Source organism: Ranitomeya imitator, chromosome 5, assembly GCF_032444005.1.
Source record: "Ranitomeya imitator isolate aRanImi1 chromosome 5, aRanImi1.pri, whole genome shotgun sequence".
In the NCBI taxonomy this organism is placed as follows: Eukaryota; Metazoa; Chordata; class Amphibia; order Anura; family Dendrobatidae; genus Ranitomeya; species Ranitomeya imitator.
This window is the reverse complement of record NC_091286.1, coordinates 385,061,637-385,084,869: the sequence shown is the minus strand read 5'-3', so window position 1 is coordinate 385,084,869 and position 23,233 is coordinate 385,061,637. Positions and strand designations below refer to the sequence as shown.

General features: G+C 41.4%; 1 protein-coding gene across 2 annotated transcripts in view; it reads left to right on the top strand.

Moving 5' to 3' along the window:
* MLIP (muscular LMNA interacting protein) overlaps positions 1 to 22,986 on the top strand; it is a 407,499-nt gene extending 384,513 nt beyond the window's left edge. The window contains exon 13 of one of the 2 annotated variants that reach the window (XM_069726767.1): positions 21,150 to 22,986. The gene's annotated coding sequence lies outside the window, so the exon portion shown is untranslated. The remainder of the gene's footprint in view (positions 1 to 21,149) is intronic. The other variant, XM_069726768.1, reaches the window with a different exon arrangement.
* Positions 22,987 to 23,233: the final 247 nt, after the last annotated feature.

The window sequence follows — 23,233 nt, the reverse complement described above, 5'->3', positions numbered from 1 at the left end:
AGAGAAAAATTTGCTGGCTCTGTGTCAGGGTCAGGATGAGATAGAGGTATATTGTCAGAAATTTAGAAAGTGGTCCGTACTCACTCAATGGAATGAAGGTGCGCTCGCAGCTATTTTCAGAAAGGGTCTCTCTGAAGCCCTTAAGGATGTCATGGTGGGATTTCCTCTGCCTGCTGGTCTGAATGAGTCTATGTCTTTGGCCATTCAGATCGGTCGACGCTTGCGTGAGCGTAAATCTGTGCACCATTTGGCGGTATTACCTGAGCTTAAACCTGAGCCTATGCAGTGCGATAGGACTTTGACCAGAGTTGAACGGCAAGAACACAGACGTCTGAATGGGCTGTGTTTCTACTGTGGTGATTCCACTCATGCTATCTCTGATTGTCCTAAGCGCACTAAGCGGTTCGCTAGGTCTGCCACCATTGGTACGGTACAGTCAAAATTTCTTCTGTCCGTTACCTTAATCTGCTCTTTGTCATCGTATTCTGTCATGGCATTTGTGGATTCAGGCGCTGCCCTGAATTTGATGGACTTGGAGTATGCTAGGCGTTGTGGGTTTTTCTTGGAGCCCTTGCAGTGTCCTATTCCATTGAGAGGAATTGATGCTATGCCTTTGGCCAAGAATAAGCCTCAGTACTGGACCCAGCTGACCATGTGCATGGCTCCTGCACATCAGGAGGTTATTCGCTTTCTGGTGTTGCATAATCTGCATGATGTGGTCGTGTTGGGGTTGCCATGGCTACAAGTCCATAATCCAGTATTAGATTGGAAATCCATGTCTGTGTCCAGCTGGGGTTGTCAGGGGGTACATGGTGATGTCCCATTTCTGACTATTTCGTCATCCACCCCTTCTGAGGTTCCAGAGTTCTTGTCAGATTACCGGGATGTATTTGATGAGCCCAAATCCGATACCCTACCTCCGCATAGGGATTGTGATTGTGCTATCGATTTGATTCCTGGTAGTAAATTCCCAAAAGGTCGACTGTTTAATTTATCTGTGCCTGAGCACGCTGCTATGCGGAGTTATGTGAAGGAGTCCTTGGAGAAGGGGCTTATTCGCCCGTCATCGTCGCCATTAGGAGCAGGGTTCTTTTTTGTAGCCAAGAAGGATGGTTCGCTGAGACCTTGTATAGATTACCGCCTTCCTAATAAGATCACGGTTAAATTTCAGTACCCCTTGCCGTTGTTATCTGATTTGTTTGCTCGGATTAAGGGGGCTAGTTGGTTCACCAAGATAGATCTTCGTGGTGCGTATAATCTTGTCCGTATTAAGCGAGGCGATGAATGGAAAACTGCATTTAATACGCCCGAGGGCCATTTTGAGTATCTAGTAATGCCATTCGGACTTGCCAATGCTCCATCAGTGCTTCAGTCCTTTATGCATGACATCTTCCGAGAGTACCTGGATAAATTCCTGATTGTGTACTTGGATGACATTTTGATCTTCTCGGATGATTGGGAGTCTCATGTGAAGCAGGTCAGAACGGTGTTTCAGGTCCTGCGTGCTAATTCTTTGTTTGTGAAGGGATCAAAGTGTCTCTTTGGTGTTCAGAAGGTTTCATTTTTGGGGTTCATCTTTTCCCCTTTTACTATCGAGATGGACCCTGTTAAGGTCCAAGCCATCCATGATTGGACTCAGCCGACATCTCTGAAAAGTCTGCAAAAGTTCCTGGGCTTTGCTAATTTTTATCGTCGCTTCATCTGCAATTTTTCTAGTATTGCTAAACCATTGACCGATTTGACCAAGAAGGGTGCTGATGTGGTCAATTGGTCTTCTGCTGCTGTGGAAGCTTTTCAAGAGTTGAAGCGTCGTTTTTCTTCTGCCCCTGTGTTGTGTCAACCAGATGTTTCGCTTCCATTCCAGGTCGAGGTTGATGCTTCTGAGATTGGAGCAGGGGCTGTTTTGTCGCAGAGAAGTTCTGATTGCTCGGTGATGAAACCATGCGCCTTCTTTTCCAGGAAGTTTTCGCCTGCTGAGCGAAATTATGATGTGGGCAATCGAGAGTTGCTGGCCATGAAGTGGGCATTCGAGGAGTGGCGTCATTGGCTTGAAGGAGCTAAGCATCGCGTGGTGGTCTTGACTGATCATAAGAACTTGACTTATCTTGAGTCTGCCAAGCGGTTGAATCCTAGACAGGCTCGTTGGTCGCTGTTTTTTGCCCGTTTTGCCTTTGTGATTTCATACCTTCCGTGCTCTAAGAATGTGAAGGCGGATGCTCTGTCTAGGAGTTTTGTGCCCGACTCTCCGGGTTTATCTGAGCCGGCGGGTATCCTCAAAGAAGGAGTAATTGTGTCTGCCATCTCCCCTGATTTGCGGCGGGTGCTGCAAAAATTTCAGGCTAATAAACCTGATCGTTGCCCAGCGGAGAAACTGTTTGTCCCTGATAGGTGGACGAATATTGTTATCTCTGAGGTTCATTGTTCGGTGTTGGCTGGTCATCCTGGAATCTTTGGTACCAGAGAGTTAGTGGCTAGATCCTTTTGGTGGCCATCTCTGTCATGGGATGTGCGTTCTTTTGTGCAGTCCTGTGGGATTTGTGCTCGGGCTAAGCCCTGCTGTTCTCGTGCCAGTGGGTTGCTTTTGCCCTTGCCAGTCCCGAAGAGGCCTTGGACACATATCTCTATGGATTTTATTTCAGATCTTCCCATCTCTCAAAAGATGTCAGTCATTTGTGTGGTCTGTGATCGCTTCTCTAAGATGGTCCATTTGGTACCCTTGTCTAAATTACCTTCCTCCTCTGATTTGGTGCCATTGTTCTTCCAGCATGTGGTTCGTTTACATGGCATTCCAGAGAATATCGTTTCTGACAGAGGTTCCCAGTTTGTTTCGAGGTTTTGGCGAGCCTTTTGTGGTAGGATGGGCATTGACTTGTCTTTTTCCTCGGCTTTCCATCCTCAGACTAATGGCCAGACCGAACGAACCAATCAGACCTTGGAAACATATCTGAGATGCTTTGTTTCTGCTGATCAGGATGACTGGGTGTCCTTTTTGCCTTTGGCTGAGTTCGCCCTTAATAATCGGGCCAGCTCGGCTACCTTGGTTTCGCCGTATTTCTGCAACTCTGGGTTCCATCCTCGTTTCTCTTCAGGGCAGGTTGAGTCTTCGGACTGTCCTGGTGTGGATACTGTGGTGGACAGGATGCAGCAGATTTGGACTCATGTAGTGGACAATTTGACCTTGTCCCAGGAGAAGGCTCAACGTTTCGCTAATCGCAGACGCTGTGTGGGTCCACGACTTCGTGTTGGGGATTTGGTTTGGTTATCTTCTCGTCATATTCCTATGAAGGTTTCCTCTCCTAAGTTTAAACCTCGTTTCATTGGTTCGTATAGGATTTCTGAGGTTCTTAATCCTGTGTCTTTTCGTCTGACCCTTCCAGATTCTTTTTCCATACATAACGTATTCCATAGGTCATTGTTGCGGAGATACGTGGCACCTATGGTTCCATCTGTTGATCCTCCTGCCCCGGTTTTGGTGGAGGGGGAGTTGGAGTATATTGTGGAGAAGATTTTGGATTCTCGTGTTTCAAGACGGAAACTCCAGTATCTGGTTAAGTGGAAGGGTTATGCTCAGGAAGATAATTCCTGGGTCTTTGCCTCTGATGTCCATGCTCCCGATCTTGTTCGTGCCTTTCATATGGCTCATCCTGGTCGTCCTGGGGGCTCTGGTGAGGGTTCGGTGTCCCCTCCTCAAGGGGGGGTGCTGTTGTGAATTCTGTGGCAGAGCTCCCTCCTGTGGTCACAAGTGGTACTTCGGCTGATTCTCTCTGTGAGCTTCCGTTGGTGGAGGAAAGTGGTACTGCGGCTTCTGAGTTTCCTTCCTCAGGTGATGTGGTGAAGTCGTTAGGTGCTGCTCTATTTAACTCCACCTAGTGCTTTGATCCTGGCCTCCAGTCAATGTTCTAGTATTGGACCTGTTTCCTCCTGGATCGTTCCTGTGGCCTGCTGCTCTGCATAGCTAAGTTCTGCTTTGCTATTTTGTTTGCTGTTTTTTTCTGTCCAGCTTGTCTATTTGTTTTTTCCTGCTTGCTGGAAGCTCTGGGACGCAGAGGGTGTACCTCCGTGCCGTTAGTTCGGTACGGAGGGTCTTTTTGCCCCCTTTGCGTGGTTTTTGTAGGGTTTTGTGTTGAACGCAAAGTTACCTTTCCTATCCTCGCTCTGTTAGGAAAGTCGGGCCTCACTTTGCTAAATCTATTTCATCTCTACGTTTGTCTTTTCATCGTAACTCAAAGTCATTATATGTGGGGGCTGCCTTTTCCTTTGGGGTATTTCTCTGAGGCAAGGTAGGCTTATTTTCTATCTTCAGGCTAGCTAGTTTCTCAGGCTGTGCCGAGTTGCATAGGGAGCGTTAGGCGCAATCCACGGCTGCCTCTAGTGTGGTTGGAGAGGATTAGGGATTGCGGTCAGCAGAGTTCCCACGTCTCAGAGCTCGTTCTATGTTTTTGGGTTATTGTCAGGTCACTGTATGTGCTCTGACCTCTATGTCCATTGTGGTACTGAATTGACTTATCATAACAGACCATTTTGTCACTACTAGTTGAGGTGCCACTACTTTACACCACTTTCAAAAGTTTCTAGGAACCTGTTTTTTCTCCCTAAAAAAGGGATAACTCTCGATGGCTTGTGAAGAAAGCTTTCATTTCTTCATGGAGAAAACAAACAGCTGGGGAAACTGCAGAATCAGGTATAATTTTTGCATCAACCTATGTCTTCTGCTTGCACCGTCTGTGTATAAACTAGCATCTGCTCTGTTGTGAATTCTGTGGCTGAATTCACTCCTGTGGTCACAAGTGGTACTGCAGCTTCTGGGCTCCCTCCCTCAGGTGTTCTGGTGAGCTCGTTGACTGCTTCATTACTTAACTCCGCCTGATGCTGCTATCCTTGCTCCTTGTCAATGTTTCAGTGTTGGATCTGAGCTTCTCCTGATTGTTCCTGTGACCTGCTGCTCTGTATAGCTAAGTGCTTTTTGCTTTTTTGTTGCTTTTTTTCTGTCCAGCTTGTCTTTTGTTTTGCTGGAAGCTCTGAGACGTAAAGGGTGTACCGCCGTGCCGTTAGTTCGGCACGGTGGGTTTTTTTCTGCCCCCTTTGCGTGGTTTTGCTTTAGGGTTTTTTGTAGACTGCAAAGTTCGCTTTACTGTCCTCGCTCTATCCTAGAATATCGGGCCCCACTTTGCTGAATCTATTTCATCCCTACGTTTTGTCTTTTCATCTTACTCACAGTCATTATATGTGGGGGGCTGCCTTTTCCTTTGGGGAATTTCTCTGGGGCAAGTCAGGCCTATTTTTCTATCTTCAGGCTAGCTAGCTTCTTAGGCTGTGCCGAGTTGCCTAGGTAGTTGTTAGGCGCAATCCACAGCCGCTTTTAGTTGTGTTTAGGATAGGATCAGGTGTGCAGTCTACAGAGTTTCCACGTCTCAGAGCTCGTTCTTGTATTTTTGGGTATTTGTCAGATCACTGTGTGCGCTCTGATCGCTAAGCACACTGTGTTTCTGGATTGCCTTCATAACACCTGTCACTAGCATACATAACAGTACAAGGAGCCAAACTAATGATTCTCAATAGAGGGAAAGAAAAACTTCTGACATCATTTTTTTTTTTCTGCTCTGTGTTCACTTTTTTTTTTCCCCTAGACATTTGGGTGATTCTGGACACAGGTGTGGACATGGATATTCAGGGTCTGTGCTCTTCAATGGATAATCTCGTTATAAATGTACAAAAAATTCAAGATACTATTGATCAGAAATCTATGTTAGAACCAAGAATTCCTATTCCTGATTTGTTTTTTGGAGATAGAACTAAGTTTCTAAGTTTCAAAAATAATTGTAAGCTATTTCTGGCCTTGAAACCTCATTCTTCTGGTAATCCTGTTCAACAAGTTTTGATTATTATTTCTTTTTTGCGCGGCGACCCTCAAGACTGGGCATTTTCTCTTGCGCCAGGAGACCCTGCATTGAGTAGTGTCGATGCGTTTTTCCTGGCGCTCGGATTGCTGTACGATGAGCCTAATTCAGTGGATCAGGCTGAGAAAAATTTGCTGGCTTTGTGCCAGGGTCAGGATGATATAGAAGTATATTGTCAGAAATTTAGGAAATGGTCTGTACTCACTCAGTGGAATGAATCTGCGCTTGCAGCTTTGTTCAGAAAGGGTCTCTCTGAGGCTCTTAAGGATGTCATGGTGGGATTTCCTATGCCTGCTGGTTTGAATGAGTCTTTGTCTTTGGCCATTCAGATCGGTCGACGCTTGCGCGAGCGTAAATCTGTGCACCATTTGGCGGTACTGCCTGAGGTTAAACCTGAGCCTATGCAGTGCGATAGGACTATGACTAGAGTTGAACGGCAGGAATACAGACGTCTGAATGGTCTGTGTTTCTACTGTGGTGATTCCACTCATGCTATTTCTGATTGTCCTAAGCGCACTAAGCGGTCCGCTAGGTCTGCCGTCATTGGTACTGTACAGTCCAAATTCCTTCTATCCATTACCTTGATATGCTTTGTCGTCGTTTTCTGTCATGGCGTTTGTGGATTCGGGCGCTGCCCTGAATCTGATGGATTTGGATTATGCTAAACGTTGTGGGTTTTTCTTGGAGCCTTTGCGGTGTCCTATTCCATTGAGAGGAATTGATGCTACACCTTTGGCCAAGAATAAACCTCAATACTGGGCCCAGCTGACCATGTGCATGGCTCCTGCACATCAGGAAGTTATTCGCTTTCTGGTGTTGCATAATCTGCATGATGTGGTCGTGTTGGGGTTGCCATGGCTACAAACCCATAATCCAGTATTGGATTGGAATTCCATGTCGGTATCCAGCTGGGGTTGTCAGGGGGTACATGGTGATGTTCCATTTTTGTCGATTTCGTCATCCACCCCTTCTGAGGTCCCAGAGTTCTTGTCTGATTATCAGGATGTATTTGAAGAGCCCAAGTCCGATGCTCTACCTCCGCATAGGGATTGTGATTGTGCTATCAATTTGATTCCTGGTAGTAAATTCCCTAAGGGTCGATTATTTAATTTATCCGTGCCTGAACACGCCGCTATGCGCAGTTATGTGAAGGAATCCCTGGAGAAGGGACATATTCGCCCATCGTCATCACCACTGGGAGCAGGGTTCTTCTTTGTAGCCAAGAAGGATGGTTCGCTGAGACCGTGTATTGATTACCGCCTTCTTAATAAGATCACTGTTAAATTTCAGTATCCCTTGCCATTGTTATCTGACTTGTTTGCTCGGATTAAGGGGGCTAGTTGGTTCACTAAGATAGATCTTCGTGGTGCGTATAATCTGGTGAGAATCAGGCAAGGAGATGAATGGAAAACTGCATTCAATACGCCCGAGGGTCATTTTGAGTATCTAGTGATGCCGTTCGGACTTGCCAATGCTCCATCTGTGTTTCAGTCTTTTATGCATGACATCTTCCGTGAGTATCTGGATAAATTCCTGATTGTTTACTTGGATGACATTTTGATCTTCTCAGATGATTGGGAGTCTCATGTGAAGCAGGTCAGAATGGTTTTTCAGGTCCTGCGTGCTAACTCTTTGTTTGTGAAGGGATCAAAGTGTCTCTTCGGTGTGCAGAAAATTTCATTTTTGGGGTTCATCTTTACCCCTTCTACTATCGAGATGGATCCAGTTAAGGTCCAAGCCATCCAGGATTGGATTCAGCCGACATCTCTGAAAAGTCTGCAAAAGTTCCTGGGCTTTGCTAATTTTTATCGTCGCTTCATCTGTAATTTTTCTAGCATTGCCAAACCATTGACCGATTTGACCAAGAAGGGTGCTGATTTGGTTAATTGGTCTTCTGCTGCTGTGGAAGCTTTTCAGGAGTTGAAGCGTCGTTTTTGTTCTGCCCCTGTGTTGTGTCAGCCAGATGTTTCTCTTCCGTTCCAGGTCGAGGTTGATGCTTCTGAGATTGGAGCAGGGGCGGTTTTGTCACAGAGAGGTTCTGATTGCTCAGTGATGAAACCATGTGCTTTCTTTTCCAGGAAGTTTTCGCCCGCTGAGCGTAATTATGATGTGGGCAATCGAGAGTTGCTGGCCATGAAGTGGGCATTCGAGGAGTGGCGTCATTGGCTTGAAGGAGCTAAGCATCGCGTGGTGGTATTGACTGATCATAAGAACTTGACTTATCTCGAGTCTGCCAAGCGCTTGAATCCTAGACAGGCCCGTTGGTCGTTATTTTTTGCCCGCTTCGACTTTGTGATTTCGTACCTTCCGGGCTCTAAAAATGTGAAGGCGGATGCTCTGTCTAGGAGTTTTGTGCCCGACTCTCCGGGTTTATCTGAGCCAGCGGGTATCCTCAAGGAAGGAGTCATTGTGTCTGCCATCTCCCCTGATTTGCGGCGGGTGCTGCAAAAATTTCAGGCGAATAAACCTGATCGTTGTCCAGCAGAGAAACTGTTCGTCCCTGATAGGTGGACTAATAAACTTATCTCTGAACTTCATTGTTCGGTGTTGGCTGGTCATCCTGGAATCTTTGGTACCAGAGAGTTAGTGGCTAGATCCTTCTGGTGGCCATCTCTGTCACGGGATGTACGTACTTTCGTGCAGTCCTGTGGGATTTGTGCTAGGGCTAAGCCCTGCTGTTCTCGTGCCAGTGGGTTGCTTTTGCCCTTGCCGGTCCCGAAGAGGCCTTGGACACATATTTCGATGGATTTCATTTCTGACCTTCCCGTTTCTCAAAAGATGTCAGTCATTTGGGTGGTCTGTGATCGCTTTTCTAAAATGGTCCATCTGGTGCCCTTGGCTAAATTGCCTTCCTCCTCTGATTTGGTACCTTTGTTCTTTCAGCATGTGGTTCGGTTGCATGGCATTCCTGAGAATATTGTTTCTGACAGAGGTTCCCAGTTTGTTTCAAGGTTTTGGCGAGCCTTTTGTGGTAGGATGGGCATTGACCTATCCTTTTCCTCGGCTTTCCATCCTCAGACTAATGGCCAGACCGAACGAACCAATCAGACCTTGGAAACATATCTGAGATGTTTTGTTTCTGCAGACCAGGATGATTGGGTGTCCTTTTTGCCGTTGGCTGAGTTCGCCCTTAATAATCGGGCCAGCTCGGCTACCTTGGTTTCTCCATTTTTTTGCAATTCTGGGTTCCATCCTCGTTTCTCTTCAGGACAGGTTGAGTCTTCGGACTGTCCTGGTGTGGATTCTGTGGTGGATAGGTTGCAGCAGATCTGGACTCAGGTAGTGGACAATTTGATCTTGTCCCAGGAGAAAGCTCAACTTTTCGCTAATCGCAGACGCCGTGTGGGTCCCCGACTTCATGTTGGGGATCTGGTTTGGTTATCTTCTCGTCATATTCCTATGAAGGTTTCCTCTCCTAAATTTAAACCTCGTTTTATTGGTCCGTATAGGATTTCTGAGGTTCTCAATCCTGTGTCTTTTCGTTTGACCCTCCCAGACTCCTTTTCCATACATAATGTATTCCATAGGTCGTTGTTGCGGAGATACGTGGCACCTATGGTTCCATCTGTTGAGCCTCCTGCCCCGGTTTTGGTGGAGGGGGAATTGGAGTATATTGTGGAGAAGATTTTGGATTCTCGTGTTTCTAGACGGAAACTCCAGTATCTGGTTAAATGGAAGGGTTATGCTCAGGAAGATAATTCCTGGGTTTTTGCCTCTGATGTTCATGCTTCCGATCTTGTTCGTGCCTTTCATGCGGCTCATCCTGGTCGGCCTGGGGGCTCTGGTGAGGGTTCGGTGACCCCTCCTCAAGGGGGGGGTACTGTTGTGAATTCTGTGGCTGAATTCACTCCTGTGGTCACAAGTGGTACTGCAGCTTCTGGGCTCCCTCCCTCAGGTGTTCTGGTGAGCTCGTTGACTGCTTCATTACTTATCTCCGCCTGATGCTGCTATCCTTGCTCCTTGTCAATGTTTCAGTGTTGGATCTGAGCTTCTCCTGATTGTTCCTGTGACCTGCTGCTCTGTATAGCTAAGTGCTTTTTGCTTTTTTGTTGCTTTTTTTCTGTCCAGCTTGTCTTTTGTTTTGCTGGAAGCTCTGAGACGTAAAGGGTGTACCGCCGTGCCGTTAGTTCGGCACGGTGGGTTTTTTTCTGCCCCCTTTGCGTGGTTTTGCTTTAGGGTTTTTTGTAGACTGCAAAGTTCGCTTTACTGTCCTCGCTCTGTCCTAGAATATCGGGCCCCTCTTTGCTGAATCTATTTCATCCCTACGTTTTGTCTTTTCATCTTACTCACAGTCATTATATGTGGGGGGCTGCCTTTTCCTTTGGGGAATTTCTCTGGGGCAAGTCAGGCCTATTTTTCTATCTTCAGGCTAGCTAGCTTCTTAGGCTGTGCCGAGTTGCCTAGGTAGTTGTTAGGCGCAATCCACAGCCGCTTTTAGTTGTGTTTAGGATAGGATCAGGTGTGCAGTCTACAGAGTTTCCACGTCTCAGAGCTCGTTCTTGTATTTTTGGGTATTTGTCAGATCACTGTGTGCGCTCTGATCGCTAAGCACACTGTGTTTCTGGATTGCCTTCATAACACCTGTCACTAGCATACATAACACTGCTCCCCCACAAGGGATAATTTAAGTCTGATAATGTGATGTGTTAACAGTTTAATAGCCTGCTACTTACCAACATATACCATGTATTTTTACTTAACCAGATAAGTTGAGGTTAATTAGGCATTAGTAGGTTGTGTTTGCTTTATCCCTTCAAGACCTTGCCGTTTTTCATTTTTGCGCTTCTGTTTTTTGCTCCATTTTTCCAGAGCCATAACTTTTTAATTTTTATCTTTTTATTTTAGTCAAAATGGCCATGTTAGGGCTTGTATTTTGTGGGACAAGTTGTACTTTTGTCCGACACTATTGTTTTTACCATATCATGCACTCAAAAATGGTACAAAAATTCCAAGTGTGGTAAAATTGCAAAAAAAGTGCAATTCCACAACATTTGTTTGGATTTTTTTTTTCAATATTCACCAAATGCTAAAACTGACCTGCCATTATGATTCTTCAGGTCATCACAAGTTCTTAGACACCAAACATGTCTAGGTTCTTTTTTATTTAAGGGGTGAAAAAAATCTAAGTTTTGCTGAAAAAATAGCGCCATTTTTCGAGACCCGTAGCGTCCCCATATTTCGTGATCTCGGGTTGGGTGAGGACTTACTTTTTGTGCTCCAAGCTGACGTTTTTATTGACACTATTTTGATGCTGATACAATCCATTGATCGTCTGTTATTGCATTTTAATGCAATGTCATGGCGACCAAAAAAAGTAATTCTGGTGTTTTGACTTTTTTTTATCGCTACGCCGTTTAGCGATCAAGTTAATCCTTATTTTTTATCGATAGATTGACCAATTCTAAATGCAGTGATACCAAATATGTGTATGTTTGATTTTTGTATTGTTTTAATTTTAATGGTGTAATGTAAGTGATTTAAACTTTTATTTATTTTATTTTTTAAATATTTTTAACAAGTTTTTTTTTACTTTTGGCATGCTTCAATGGTCTCTATGGGAGACTAGAAGCTGCCTAACCTGATCAGCTCTGCCACATAATGGTGATGATCAGATCGCCTCTATGTAGCAGAATTACTCACTTGCTATGAGCACCAACCACTGGAAGGTGCTCATAGCAATCAGGCACTGACAACCATAGAGGTCTCCAGGAGACCTCTGGTTGTCATGCCAACCCACCGGTGACCTGCAATCACGTGACGGGGTCACTGGTGGGCGGATTTCTGGCCAGATGGCCAGAAGCGCACGTTAAATGCCGCTGTTGGAGTTTGTCACAGGCATTTAACGAGTTAATAGCCATGGGTGAATTGCGATTCCACCCGCAACTGTTCTGGGCACATGTCAGGTGTACAAAACAGCTAATATGTGCCAGGAAAGATGTGGGCTCACCGCTGCAGCCCACATCAAAGGGAGGGAAGCGACCTGCACACACTAGTATGGCTGAGGTCATAAAGGTGTTAAAGAACTTTAAAAAAGAGTTCAATTCAGTCCTATAAGACCTCCATCTGTTGTATATGTATTTTCAGAACAATTAAAGGCTTTGCAGTATTTTAATTTTGGTGGAAAAGCTGGTGAAGCTGGCAAATTCAAATTTCAATCAGTTGTATCATGTAATGATGTTTAATAAGCAGACATTATCTGGTTTCAGAGTTGCTTTGACTTTGTTACTATACATCGTTATCCACGTCTGTCATTTCCTCTCCCTTTGTTAGATCTATACAATTATTACAATTTATTATTAAGAATGGTTTCTTATATTTTACATATTTAAAAAGTAACTTGTTAATTTTTAAATATGTATTTTATTAAATAATTATTATTGCATTAATATACAGTTTATATCAATGCATTTTAGTTTCAAATGTAGATGACGCACTACTGTCAGAGCTTCTGGAAAATGTTTAAAATGATAAATAGTAAGGCATAAATTTAGTGAGGCCATATGAGAAAAATGTTTAAAGATCAAGGTCAATGCCCTGAAATGTGTTGTAAATGATTGAGCCAATCAATAATTACAGCATTTGTACTCGAGTCAAAAAATATCTATATATTGCAGAAATGTTTAATAGAATAGTAAATTGCTTGCTCTTGCTTCCATTTTCTTGGAACATTATGCCTACAAAAGGTAATTGTTCTACAATAAAGGATATATTAAATTCAAGAAGCAGGTAATGCATTCCGATAACTCCAAAAATAGCATCACAATCTTCGGCAACTTTGGATGGGTATAAGATGCAGTCGGATTTATTTGAGGTTTTTTTTTTCTCTCTGCTTCCTTACTATTTGACAGCGCCATCACACTGATCAGTACTAAAAGCAAAAGATTGCACTAAAATATGACATCTTTATTAATGCTGCCAGTAGAATTCTGATGAAAACTGAGAACACTCACTAGGGGATGAGCACAAAGTTATAATACGAAGATACTACTGCATCATAACAATCCTGAGACATGATTATTATGAGACAATATCTTTGTGCTATAAATGCGTAATAGCTTGCTCATCACAGTGACCCTATTTTCCCAATGCGAGTTTTCTCTGTAGTTTTTTCATGTGATTTCTATTTGATGCATTCAATGGGTTATCCAATGATGTCCAAAGTTGCTCACTTCCGCATCAAGAGTGAATGGTGCTGATAACATTGTGAACCACATACATGACAATACTCATCACAATCATTATCCTATTTTATTGAACAGGACATACAAATGATTCCCAATGATCCTGCCCCTGTCTCCAAGGGTGCGTAGGCCATAATATAATCGGCATTGTTTACTTTTGATGTGGAAGCAGGGCCGGACTGGGACCAAAAACCAGCCCTGGCACAAATAAAAATTCACCAGCCCACATACGAGTGTCGTAGAATCAAATCATAAAGCACTGACAGGTTGTGCTGACTTTTTTGCATTATTTGTTACACCAGTCAAATGTGTTAAACCACTTTACATACAGTATGTAACCTGCAGTGGCCACGGGGGAATAGACATCAGTTCAACACAGATGGCCTGCAGACTATTATCACACTGCAGAATATGCTAAAAAATATAGCACTGATCACACACGTAATACACACACTACAGATACCTCACACACATGTAACACATACACACTACAGATACCTCACACACATGTAACACATACACACTACAGATACCTCACACACATGTAACACATACACACTACAGATACCTCACACACATGTAACATACACACACTACAGATACCGCACACACATGTAACATGCACACACACTACAGATACCGCACACACATGTAACATACACACACTACAGATACCGCACACACGTGACACATGCACACTACAGATACCTCACACACATGTAACATACACACTACAGATACCTCACACACATGTAATATACACACTACAGATACCGCACACACATGTAACATACACACTACAGATACCGCACACACATGTAACACACACTACAGATACAGCACATACATGTGACACATACACACTATATATACCTCACACACATGTAACATACACACTAGAGATACCTCACACACATGTAACACATACACACTACAGACACCTCACACACATGTAACACACACACTACAGATACAGCACATACATGTGACACATACACACTACATATACCTCACACACATTTAACATACACACTAGAGATACCTCACACACATGTAACACATACACACTACAGATACCGCACACACATGTAACACACACACTACAGATACAGCACATACATGTGACACATACACACTACATATACCTCACACACATGTAACATACACACTACAGATACCTCACACACATGTAACACATACACACTACAGATACTTCACACACATGTAACATACACACTACAGATGCCGCACACATGTAATATACACACACACTACAGATACCTCACATACATGTAACATACACATTACAGATACCGCACACACATGTGACACATACACACTACAGATACCGCACACACATGTAACATACACACTACAGATACCGCATACATGTGACACATACACACTTCAGATACCTCACACACATTTGACACATACACACTACAAATATCTCACATGCACGTAACATACACACACTACAGATACCTCACACACATGTAATATACACACTACAGATACCGCACACACATGTAACATACACACTACAGATACCGCACACACATGTAACACACACTACAGATACAGCACATACATGTGACACATACACACTATATATACCTCACACACATGTAACATACACACTAGAGATACCTCACACACATGTAACACATACACACTACAGACACCTCACACACATGTAACACACACACTACAGATACAGCACATACATGTGACACATACACACTACATATACCTCACACACATTTAACATACACACTAGAGATACCTCACACACATGTAACACATACACACTACAGATACCGCACACACATATAACACACACACTACAGATACAGCACATACATGTGACACATACACACTACATATACCTCACACACATGTAACATACACACTACAGATACCTCACACACATGTAACACATACACACTACAGATACTTCACACACATGTAACATACACACTACAAATGCCGCACACATGTAATATACACACACACTACAGATACCACACATACATGTAACATACACATTACAGATACCGCACACACATGTGACACATACACACTACAGATACCGCACACACATGTAACATACACACTACAGATACCGCATACATGTGACACATACACACTTCAGATACCTCACACACATTTGACACATACACACTACAAATATCTCACATGCACGTAACATACATACACAACAGATACCGCACAAACATGTAGCACACACACACTACAGATACCACACACATGTGACACATACACACTACAGATACCAAACACACATGTAACATACACACACTACAGATACCTCACACACATGTAACACACACACACTACAGATACCTCACACACATGTAGCACACACACTACAGATACCTCACACACATGTAACACATACACAGTACAGATACACACACACACACATGTAACATACACACTACAGATACCGCACACACGTGACACATACATACTACAGAAACCACACACACATATAATATACACACTACAGATACCGCACACACATGTGACACATACACACTACAGATACCGCACACACATGTAACATACACACTACAGATACTGCACACATGTAACATACACACTCATGTAACATACACACACTACAGATAACACACACACATTCTGTGTTGCAGCAGAGGCTGATATACATGTGCAGCTCCTTCTGCTCACAGCTAGCACTTTCCCAGCACCTCCCCCACTTTCTCCTTCTCTGTCGGGGCTGTGGACCAGAGCAGGAGAAGATGTGATGGTGGGGAATTGAGCAGCTTCTGTATCTGTCCCTTGGAGCACACACAGGTAATTATTCCTGACCTTGAAGCTGGATTGCAGGCTCTCTCCCTCAGAGGTGCCCAGTGCAGGGGGACAGGAGCACTGGCCAATCAGCTTTTCTATCAATCTGATGCTCATTTGCCAGTGTTCTTCTCCAGCATGGCAAGCCCCTTTTTTGAATGGCTGAACCCGGGGCAGCAAAAAAAATAAAAAAATCAGTGTATAGAAAAATGTTTGCAACCCCTCATGCTCTGTCGCCTCACTAGACAGGAAGAAGTGGGCGGTCTGATGTGCTGATCACAAGCTGCAGTGGAAGGCATGGCCAGAGAAGCACAGCACAGCGCAGCCCCCATCCTGTTTCTATGTTACCTCACTGCAGCGCTAGTGATCAGGACAACAGCCGCCCACTTCCTCCTTTCTAATACGGCGCGATTAAGTGTGCAAGGAATGCAAATGCTGCCTGGCATGCTGGCTGCTGAAGTGAACTCTGGAATGCCCACTGACAACGTGGATGGGGCGATATGTCTCGCGGCCCATTACAAGGACCGGCTCTTCTGGCATTTGCCAGAAATACCCGATGGCCAGTCCGGCCCTGTGTGGAAGTGAGCATCTCTGGATGTTGCCGGAGAACCCCGTCAATAAAGATTTGATAGTTTAGATTAGTCTTTTGCTTCTAGTATATTAAGTCAGAGTTGATGATAAGCTTGGGTAAGCAATGTTTGGGCACTCTATTAAAGTGACACGACAGGAAAACGTATGTGAAATCTAACTGATTAAAATCATTACTGCTTGGTAATTTTTCTCTCTATTGGTGTTTTTCTGGATCACTATTATGTACACTGACTTACTCAGATGAATGTCACTACTGCTCCATCTTCCTTCTAACAGCAGAATCATGCTTTGAGAGAAAAATACTTCTGAAGCTTTCTCTTCCTCCGTGTTTAGTCTTGATTATTCTGTGAGTATATTCACTGAAATAAGATAATGGTCATCTTGGCTACCTGAAAGTGTTACCAGATATTGGATGAAGAAGAATGGAACATACTTATTAAATATCTGTTCCACTGGAAGTTTCTAATAGCAACAGTTGTTAAAGCTTCTATACACATCTGGATAGTTGTTTGTCAGCAGCTATTTTGCTTGACTATCCTTTAAACAGGAGTGTTTGATCTACTGAGAGTTCCTGCTCTTTCTATGAGAGGGCTTTTGGCCGACATTTCTGGTGTTGGCTTAGTTATTAGAGAACAAACATATAAGCAGTCTCAAACCAGATTTACCACACAAACACAGTGCCCTCCTGCACCTACCTTGCATTTGTTATGTTGTCATTTTTGGAAATAGGGTTGGATTTTGCTGAAAAATAGAGGAAAAAATGTACATAAATGTGCATAGATGACATAAGGGGCGAATGTGGGACCCCATGCATATTAGACTAAAATTGGCCGAAATAGCGGGTTCAGCCAATGTTAGTCAAATCGCCTTAAAACTCAACCACTGATGATACTTGTTTGCATAAAGAGTTATCCATACAAAGCTGCAAAGCAGTCATATGCGAATGTCAATCAATCATGTATCCCATTAAGTATGAGTAGACATTACACATTGCAGAAGTCTGTGGTGCCAGACAAGATCTATTTAAAATTTCTTCAAAGACAACACAAGTGTTGAGAAGCATTTTAAAAATATGTTCATTTTCACCTTTGAAACTCCTTTTACATTATACATGAACAGTTATAAAAACACAAATAGAAAATGTTAAGGAACTTTGAATACACATTCCATTATTGTTCCTACAAACGTTTGTTAGGTCCCTGCACATATGTGCAGCTTTGTGTTGTCTTTTCCATCTAGCAATTAAGTAAAATGCCATACTAGAAAGTGATGGAAGAACTGATCCTATTCTTTGCAATGAGATCATTTCCACCTGTCTGATGCACGAGACAGAGCAGGCATCTGTCCAGTGGTGATACAATGCTTTAGAAAATGTCCTCCTATCCCTGGACCAACACTTGGGAGACAGTGGGGAAAAAGACTGAAGGCAACTGATGCATTTTTGCATGTGTTATCATCTGGCTTCATTGCATCAGGTAACAAAAAACTGAGTTTGTGATTTATGTGAAGTCAGCATTAATTGCCTTTTTTTCAATACATGCAAATTGAATGGAATTGTCTGAAATCCTTGTGACATGCAAATTTCATAAAATCAAAACTTGATTTGCATCGTATCTATCCAATAATCTTTACTAATAATGCACTCAGAACAACTAAACTCAACAAAACAGTTTTTGAACAGTACCTGTACTCTCAATTTTGATATATTTCAGATAAGGACCTATAACTTTAGTAATTTATCTTTCCCAGTGATGAATAATGCATGTATATGTTCCATAATTCTCATGTATGCTTCTGTTACATCCTCGACATTTGATGAATAATAGATTCACAATGAAAGAAGTTTACTGCTGAAGGATTTGAGCAAAATTTGCAAATAGGCAGAAATTAAATTTTTACGTGCCTGCCTATACAATATTTTACGTGTCCTACTGTCAGCTCCATGACAGGAATGAAGAAATTATTCAGTTATCACTGAAATGGAAGTGCTTGGAAAGTTAGTCTATGCAATGTAGGTGGTGCTGCTGTTATAATGTCTGTAGATTATTACCCTTCCTTGTATAATAGTTAAAGCTATTGCAAGATTTCCTAGTCCATAAAACCAGATCAATCATAATGGCACAGCTGTATTAAATTAAGTGCCTAGGAAAAAAAAATCTGTAGGTTTCTAAGTTTCATTCAAACAAGATTGCATGCATTTAATTAAATTTAGCTTTTCAATGTAGTTTATTTTTAGTTATCTTATAGTAATCAAAAAGTTATAAGCAAACATGTCATGCTCGTTAGGCTCGTCAGGGCTCGTACAGAAAACTGTGCTATAGGTCTGTGTGCAATGTGTCAAAACATCGGACATCACCTGGCCAGTGTCATGCTTTTAGGCCAGTCACATTTCCAAATTTTTCCTTGGAGATAGCCAGTCATGGGGAAAATTGCAGCATGCCTGAGTTTGATCTGATATTTGAATTGAATTCGGCCATCCAAGTCAATGAGTGCGTGGAACACATTATACTACACTCGGATAACATCTAAGTGCAGTCTGATTTCCATGGACTGACATAATGGAGAAGATGTAAAACAATTTTTTTCCATCTTCTCCTCATCTGAGACAATCAGATCACACTATGATCACTCTCTGATCAAACTCTGATATGCATAATGAAATCCATTCACTCAGATTAGAGAATATACACATATGTGACCCTATCCAAATACAAGTTGCCTCGTCTGCTTACTGCTTTAAAACTAAAAATCTGCTTGCAAATTAGCTCATCAGTGCAGGAACAGCTATAGAAAACTCAATTGAACTCACATTTCCCATGCAGCTGTAAAGTGCTCAAGCGGAAAACAAGTTGTCTCAGTGCAACAATGTTTAAAATGCCAAATACTATGTTGCACTAGGTTGAGAAGACACCTTTTTCTGTGTTCTATGATCATTTTTTATATTGTAAATAATTTATATTTATTAGACATGATCAAATCTTTTGAAATTAAATTTTTGACAGCTTTGATTTTTTTTTGCCAAAACGTGAATGAATTTACGGCAAAGATGATTGAATCTGCCAAGATTTGAATTTACCAAATAACATGCATTTTACATGAAGATTTGATTTACAGTGAAGTTCTTGTTTTCAAGTTGAATTGTTCATTATTATCCTCTGGTGTCTCTCTAGACACTGGAGCAGAATAAGAATAGGATGACTTCGACCTTTCAAAATATTCAAATTTTCTCATATCAGTCCACAGAGTATTCACCCAAATGTCTTGGGGATAATCAAAATATTTTCTAGCAAAACTGAGATGAGCATTTATGTTCTTATTGCTCATCAGTGGTTTTCATTTTGGAACCCTGCCATGCAGGCCATTTTTGCCTAGTATTTTCCTTATGGTGGAGTCATAAATACTGACCCTAACTGAGGCAAGTGAGGACTGCAGTTTTTTGATTGTTGTGGTGTCTTTTGTGACCTCTTGGATGAGTCATCACTGCACTCTTGAGGTAATTTTGGTGAGCTGGCCACTCCTTGTGAAAGTTCACTACAGCTGTATGTTTGTGATGTTTGTGGATAATGGGTTTGACTGTGGTTGGCTGGAGTCCCAAAGCTTTAGAAATAGCTATGTTACCTTTTGCAGACTGATAGATATCAACTACTTTGTTTCTCATTTGTTCCACAATTTCTTTGGATCTAGACATGATGTCTAGCCTTTGAGGAGCTATTTGGTGTACTTCATTTTATCAGGCAGGCCCTATTTAAGTGATTTTGATTTATTGATTGAAAATAGGTGTTGCTGTAATCAAGTCTTGGTGTGGCTAGGGAATTTGAATTCAGCTTCCCAAAGATGTGATAAACCATAGATAATTTATGTTTTAAAGAGGGGGAGCTTTTTCACACAGGGCCCTGTAGGTTTGGATTTCTTTTTTCCCTAACAATAAGGACCTTCATTTAAAAATTGTATTTCGTGATTACTTGTGTTATCTTTGTCTAATATTTAAATTTGTTTGGTGAGCTGAAACATTTAAGTGTGACAAACATGCTAAAGAATAGGAAATCAAGAAGGAGGCAAACAGTTTTTCACAGCACAGTATATTGAATGTCACATACACAACACACAGTCATTTGTAACCAATGCTACATAGGAACTGTAGGTACGCAACGTTGTAGAGATGTGTAAATTAATTTGAAAATTAGTTATAAATTCACCTCCAAAATTTGGATTAACCAGAATCAACATTTTCTGAGATTTGATTTGCATGAAACCATTTATTCCTTTTTTGAATAACAAAATGTTTAATTAATTATTATATTCTATCACTGAAAGTGTCATGCAGAGAATATATAGACTCCCAAATCAGGAATATTGTGTTTATTGTAGCCACATTTTTGCAAATTGTTTCATGAAAAAGTGATTATAAAATGTTAGTACTGTGTAAAGTATCGTGTGTCTCATGAGACACACTATATTATCTTTTTTTATCTTCACTCTTGTATTGCATTAGCAAACTACTGTGATGTTAAGTTAATTTTATCCTCCTTGTATTCATGCTCATAGTATAGTAATAAGGATCAATTCATTGTATATTCCTTTTAATTGTGTTTTGATGGTGGGCATTATAAAAATGTATGATTTGCTTTGATTTCTTGTCTTGCAGATTAAAACAAGAATAGAAAAAAGAATGAAGTTGGAGAGACAGAGCTGGACAGAGTAACATTTAGACATTACCAATATAGTTTTCCCATCATGTAGCTTGGCTAATCCATGAGCAAAAAGGATATGTATTCAAAAATTATCTTTTTAATTGTAACATATGCACTTGGGGCTTCTCAGTATAATTAATGGAAATGTATTCATATACATAACTATTTCTGTATAGGCAGAGTTCTTACATAATACTGTAATTAATTATCTTTATAGATAGAAAATGTGCTTGAGCTATTAACCAGTAAATCCAACTTGAAGGAAATGTAATTGAATATTATAAGGGATTTATAATCTGAAATAATTGGCTAATTAAAGTAAGATTTCTCAGGTCTCCTACTGAGGGTGTGAATATACAGTAAATACTTCATAACGTAATGCGTTTTACTGTAATTATAGAATGCTGTATCCAGTAATCAGAGCTCTGCAAGTATGTACAGTGGCATGTTAATGTTTGGGCACTGGTGGTCAACATTACTGTTAATTTAAACAGTTAGGCAAGTTGAAGATGAAATAATTTCTGAAAGGCCTAAAGTTCAAGATCACACATTTCCCTTGTGTTTTAGGAAAAATGTTTAGACTGGTAGGGTTATGGCGTATTCACTGTCATCAGTAGGAAAGGCCAGGTGATGCAAATTCCCCAGCTTTATAAAAACTCAGCCTTCTCTAATTTTGTGCCAAAAAACAGCAGCCATGGGCTCTTCTAAGCAGCTGCCTAGCACTCTGAAAATGATGGAGGCCTACAAAGCAGGAGAAGTCTTGAAGAAATGCTTTGCTATCTTCATAAGTTCGAAATCTTATTAAAAAGTGGCAGTTAGCAGGCACAGTGGAGGTCAAGATAAGGTCTGACAGGCCAAATAAAATTTCAGCGAGAGCTGCTCGTAGGTTTGCTAGAGAGGCATAGGAATTAAAATAGCAGTGCATACAAGACAACCCTTTAATCTCACAGAACTGGATGAAGTTTCCAAGGAAGAATGGATGGAAATCCCTCAAACAAGAAATGAAAGACTGTCTGGATACAAAAAGTGTTTACAAGCTGTGATACTTTCAAAAGATACCATGCAGGGTGCACAAACTTTTGCATTGGCCCATTTTCCTTTTTGTAAATTTTAAAAAGTAAAAGATGACAATATTTATATTTTTTTGAATAAAATACAAAGGAAATTGTGATCCTTAACTTTTAGGTCTTTTAGAGATCATTTCATCTTCAACTTGCTTTAACTTTTCACAATAACAGTAAGTTTGACCAGGGGTGCCCAAACTTACATGCCACTGTACAAGGACGCAAACAAGATCAGCTAATTAAATATCCCAATAATCCTAATGCAACACTATGAATCATATAAAAATATAAACGTATGTAAAGGCTTTGAGACGGACACAAATTGTATTTTTTTAATTTATTTTTTGGATTAGTGTGTCTAAAATAATATTAATATTTGATGATGACTATATTTCTTCATAAATCACATGTAAAAACGCCATATTACCTACTGAGTATTATCCTTCCTTTTATATGCATATCTGCAAAAAATATTGGTAGACAACAAAATATAGTACAAGTAGGATAGAACCATTAGTTTCACAACAATGTTGAAATGGAAGTTCTAGTTTGCCTCCTTCTAAATTTGACTTTCCTTTCTTTTTCCCCCCCCACGGTTTAAATATGGGCTATAGTGTCAAGATTTAACAAATATAATAATGTATGTTAATTGTGATGATTGTTCATGTGATGTGCTTATTGATGATTGTTATGTTTTCATTAAATAGATTTTTTTTGTTTGTTCTTACCTGGGTAAATCTCTTATAATGCTGTACCGGGAGAGTTGTATGAAATATTATTTTACGACTTTCCCATTTTCCTTAACAGATCTCGTCATAATCCATTTGTTACACATCTAAACAAAGCTCATTCTAGTCGGTGGAACTGTTTTTTAGTTGCAGAAATCTGTAATTTGTAAATGTATGCTAAGCATTTGCATGAGGATGAGATCACACATGAAGTTTTGGGACAATATATGAACCAAAGACAGGAGT